This window comes from Merops nubicus, unplaced genomic scaffold, assembly GCF_000691845.1.
Source record: "Merops nubicus isolate BGI_N331 unplaced genomic scaffold, ASM69184v1 scaffold47047, whole genome shotgun sequence".
Classification (NCBI taxonomy): Eukaryota; Metazoa; Chordata; class Aves; order Coraciiformes; family Meropidae; genus Merops; species Merops nubicus.
The window spans coordinates 48,803-54,703 of NW_008620678.1; positions in this window are offsets into that span (position 1 = coordinate 48,803).

Genomic DNA, 5,901 nt, shown 5'->3' on the forward strand with positions numbered 1-5,901 from the left:
GTCAGGCTGTAGGTCCTGTTATGGGAACAAACTCCAGACTGTGCTTACCTTTTGGTGGATCATGATACTTATGTATTATTTGTTTTTCCATAGTGCTACAGACTCCTACCCCATGCAGACACATGGCAAGGATTCATGCACCCTCCCTGTTGCTGCTCCATCTTTGCCAGATTCTCTGAACACATTACTATTGTGCTAGAGCAAAATAGTCTTGAAGCCATGCAGAAAGCCTTTTAGAGCCTAGGTCATCTAACCTGCATCTGCAACACAGAGCAAACCAGGTGCACAGTATTAGTAACTGGTAGAGCCTGTGCCTCTGACCACCACCCACTGCTGAACTAGAGAAGTGTTAAGGGAAAGCCCCAGGTCCGCTCTGTTGTAACATCCAAAATAAGCCCCAGTTTTGCATCCATGTCACACAAGGGGCAATCATCTGACCTGAGGATTTGCTATTTCTGAGGGATCTAAAAACCACAGTAAGGAAGCATTATTGCCATAACAACACACTCTTTACAGCCTTTGACCTTAAAACAGTAGTGTTGCACTTTGGCAACACCTTCAAAAATGTGCATATAAATTCACCACCGAGGTAGTTAAAAACTAAATTAAGTGCAATTATTTTTCTGTGTCCTGGCTTTTGCCAAGGGAAAGGCAAGCTAGTAATTTTTCTCCAGGGCATTCTAATGCAGTTCAGGAGGGCAAGTAAAAAAAAAAAAAAAAAAAAAAAATTAACATAGTTTTGTGACATGTAAGAAAGGAATCAGTGGTCTCACAGCAGTCCTGCAAGGTCAGGCACCCACAGAAAAGCAACTTAATAGAAATTCATCAGTGCTCCTCTGTTTACTCACTCTCCAAAACCAGGTTAGGTTTGCTCAGTGAGTGTCTTAAGGGCTCCCCTACCCTGTAATCAGTTTGGACCGTAGGAATGACAAGGTTGTGTTGTTGCATTTCTTTCTTCTTTATTAATTCCCATAATAAAAATTCTATACTGCCCTTTTCTTTCCAATGTCAGCTATGATATAAGCTTGTACTGACCTCCTACTCCACTGTGATAGTACCACATAGGGTAAATGAAAGCAGAATTTACCGTTTAAAACTCATCACTGTTGTTGATATCCATACTGAAAATGACCCTGCCACAGCCATTTGTGGTTAACAAGACTAATAATGTCATGAAGAAGCAGCAACAATGCCTATGAATTACTAGACTGAGTAATTTTCAAGGAATATGTTTATTTAAAGGGAAGCTGCCATTTCTGCACAATCACTTTCAAACTTAAAATAGAAATCCCTGCTGAAGGCTTCTTTTTTTGAAGCCACTCAGTACTGTGCTACCATCCCTAAAGGACATGCAAGAAGTGGTCAGATAAAGTATTTCTAAACTAGATAAAGACAAGAGGGAAGACATCCTTAGTTGGGGAAAACTCCTGTTATCCATGATAAAGAGGACACTAAACATCTTTCTGTGCTATCTCATTGTATAGCCTGGACATGACAATTTGGAGACTTTTTAATTCAGTCTTCACTGTATTTGTTTAGGCTTGGCCTCACATTACATGTCTGCAAGTCTTGAAAAACATTTGCCACCTACAGTGTGCAGAGGTTACTCGGTAACCTTTTGTCCTGAGTTAATTAATTATTTATTCAGGCACTTGCAACACAGCTTCTGAGCTGCCATGCAACATCCAAGAGACTGTTTATTTTTATACAGTCACAGGTATTCAAATTAGAAATGTGCAGGAAGGAGACAACATGATTAAGCTAAAGCTCAACATCATTTTTCAGCATAGCAAAAAACAAGCCAATATATATGACATAGTACTGTTAATAATGCTTTTGTGTCCTGATTAAACACCCTGAACTGATCTCAGGAATCCATAATTTTGACTATAGACACAAAATTTTTAACAGACCTTAATAACCTTAACTAAGCTCCCTTAGTGATCTGCTCACCTGAAGAAGAGCAATAGCCCTGAAAACTCAGCATTTCTTCCTACGAGTCTGAGCTACTAAAAGGAGTGAGATAACTGACAACAAACCAAATTATTCAAAACCTATGCCATTTTCTCAGCCAGATCAGATGACAACAGACAATCACAGACTTTAAAAAACACATGAATATTGCCTACTAGGAGGTAGGCAAAAAAATAATGCCAAAAGTATGGGCTTAAAAGAAGCACCAAGAACAATTAAATACAAACAATATAGAAACAGAGCAATGGCTGAAACCTGACCCACAACAGGGAGCTTATCAGAAGTCCTCCTCCATGAGAAGTGGCAGATAGCAGAGAAGATGGTGATGCTCACCATAAAAGAAGGGGAGAAAAAAAACACAGGAAAGATATCATTACATTAGCCACCGCCCAGCCTCTGGTCTGAACGTTTTAATGCCTTGAGCATGTACTAGAAACTTCATCCTTTACAAATGTATTCTACACATCTTAATTTCTGTGTCCCAGGCAATCATTTCACAGATGGGCAAACAGAGACAGACAGATACACTGCCACTTGTCCAAAGCTGTAGCAACAAAACAAACCCACCCAAAAATGTAAAGGCCTCTGAAAACACCAATTGCAAACCTCCAAAAAGTCCTGTCGTGCAGGGAGAGAAGACAGGAGTGATAAAGACTAAGACGAACTCGCAGACCTCACTTGAAGAGGCAGCTTTTCTTCACATCTATGGCTAAGCTTTTTATCCTTAAGTGACACCATCTGTTCTGACAGACAGTTTTATAAAATTTGAATAAGGTGACCTGGATAAAGCTTGCGGGTTATACAGAAAAGCCAGAGTCCTACATGGACATGAAAAGGTTGTGGACAGCTCATGCAACTTCTCTGCAGATATCCAAGAGCTTTCACTATCTCTTCATAAAAGCCAGCACAAGCCTTTTTTTGACACTCCACAACAGAAAGGGAGTGATGCTTTTGGTGACAATGCTGCAATTACGTTCCTACTATCTTAAAAATGCCTGGCAGGTGGCATTCATAAAAGATACCTCTTTAGGGTATTTAATTTATACAGGTAATTTTTTGACAGATGATCTCACAGTCCAGCTCCCCCCATTGGTAGCATGATCACATCATTGTATGAGGACCGACATCAAGGACATAAATACTTTACACCACAGAACGTTTCTCTAACAAGTTCTCCGGTCCCTGGTTAACGACCAGTGACGGGTCAGCATGAACCGGCCTTCCTCTTTCCTCCAACCAAGAAGCTTCTGTCCGAAACTAGACTAGAGCAAAACATAATTATTATCTCTGTTTTTTCACTTCTCCTTGCCAGAGTATGACATGATCATGGGCAGCCTCTGTTCCAGCAAAGATCCCAGGAATGAAATTAGGCTGGCTGCATATCATGATTGAAGGGCACTGGCAAAGTGCAGGCAAGAGTGTTTTAGAAACCTACCTGATATCTCATTTCATGTTCCATTGGTGCCTTAGGTCCCTTCTGTTGGAAAGACTTAACTCACCCACAAAAAAGAGATAAAAAATTTCACTGTCTCTGTGTGTGTTTACACGTGCTTGTAGATACAATCCATTGAAAAAGAGGACAATTTTTACCATGTGTCACCTGCAAAGTACTTGCCACAGGATATGAACTAGACTGGATGTTTGTTATCTCAAGAGTAAACCTTACAAGTAGTAGTTCTAACGAATAAAGTTTTTCTAGTTTCTAAACGAAAAAAAAAAAAACAACTCAACAACGAACATACAAAATAGTGTCTGCTTCTGAGTGTCATTGATGCTGAAGATTTGAAGGAAGCTGCTGCCCTCTTTTGGCACTAAATATAAATGCAAATACTTAGCACTAAAAACTTCAGGATTCTGATAAAAAAATTGCACTTATTAAATAATACACAAGTTCCGGTGTTGAAAATAGCATAAAACTGAGCTAGCCCAAAGTACACTTGCCTGTTTAACCAGATCCCTCAAGACAACCACATTAACTTACAAAGACATAGTGCTCTTAATACAGAGTTGTCACTGTCTTTAATTTTAAAATAAAATCAGTTTCAAAGTTAGTAATATGTGAACTGGATATAAAATAACCACTTGAGGAGCACAACAGATCTGAAAAATTTCTGCTAGCTCCCTGCACTGTTTATGATGTCCCATGTATGCTGTAAATTAGCAGAACACCTGAACTGTCACAGTAGACAAAAAGAAAACTAATAAATAGGAGACTGTTCAGGAGCACTTATTTGACAGCTACAAAAAAATCCTCATTTATCGTATATAAAAAGTTCATTCCTCAGTTCAAAGCCCAAAGCTACCAATGCTCAGCAGCTGAAAGCTGTATACCCATTGCAGGATTTAAGTTGTAATCCCTTTCCACAGAAACATAAATAACCATAAAAATTATAAATTTAACCAAGAGAAGTTGGTACTTTTGTGTATATAAGCTAAAGGCTCTGATCCTATAAGAAGATCAGCATTGAGAACTCACAGGAGCCTTCTTCCCCTACCTTTAGCCAAGGAAGGGCCAACAGCAGCAAACTCCCTACAGGTTGTTCCAAGAGGGAGTGAACAGGGACATCCCATTCCTTGTCCTTGCTCTGAACGCTTTTCCTTCTGACATTTTCAGCAGTGTAAGCCCAGTGGACCGAATACATAACTACACCAGCACCATGCCTGACAATGCTTCCATTCCCCTAAAAAACTGGGTAACAAACGTAAAGTACTTGGAAAATGGCAAATACAATATCATTCAAAAAAATATTTTCATCCCAATCTGGTTTAATTCCATTTTACAGAAGTAATAGTTGTCTAAATATTTAGACAGTTAATAGGAAAATTAAAATTTAATCAACAGGACTTATATAGAGATTTACAGACACTTTTGTTAACGATTTGAAGACTTGCAATTGAACAGGAAAGTTACCAGAGGTCTCCTAAGCACTCCTGACTTCCATCATTATGGGCAATCAAAACAAGTCTGTGAATGCCTGTACTTTCACTCTGTGTCTTTTCATATTTTCCTAATCGCCTGCTCGAGACCCAGCCATCGAAAACTGGGCAGCAGAGAGCCAATGGCCCCACAACTGATGGAGGGGAAGCTGGGGAAGATGGCTCAAGCTACAGGTCAGAGGAGCAGAACTTCTGCATTCCAAAAAGGAAATTTGAAAAACTTATTCTTATAAAGTGCCCAAAACTTATTGTGGGAAATGTTATTATAATCTCCAGTAGAAAGAAAAAGCAGTACAATTTTAAACAGTTTTTCCTAGATTTCTTTTTTTAGGGACCAACAACATACCTCTCGCAGAAGACTGGAAGAGCATCCTTCTGCAGAGCCTCCAAAACCCTGGCAGCTCCAGTGCTTCTCCTTGGCACAGCTATGAGAAACAAGTGTCAGCACACTAAGTAGAAGGATGACAAAGAAACAACAAACAATTTACAGCTGATTGAATTAAATACTTGTAAGATGTGTAGAAAATTTACCCAAGAGTTTTCAATTTTCCCCTGAAAAGAGAAAATCATTGAATAATATCACCTGGCCTTATTCAGCCATCTGGCTTAGAAGCCATCTGTGTCCCATGCAGTATGGGTGTGGGCATGAGGAGCAGATACCAAAGAACATCTGTGACATGGGGACACCGGGCAAACACAGATCAGTCAAGGGTACTCTGCAGCATAAGAAGCAAGATTTGCCTTGCTGACAAAAGAAACAACAAAGGAGTGTTTTGTTTTGTTTTCCAAGTCAGCACATTTGCCACTTTTCAGCTACTGGGTTCCCTTCCAACTGTGAAACTTCCAATTTCTAAAGAATTGGAAATCACGTCATATTGGAAAAGACACACTCTGGACATGAGACAAGCTTGAAATAATTTAAGTAGCTTTCTTTTCAGGTTGTTGAGCTGTGCAATTTTTAACCTGGAAAAATAGACTCTTGTACACATA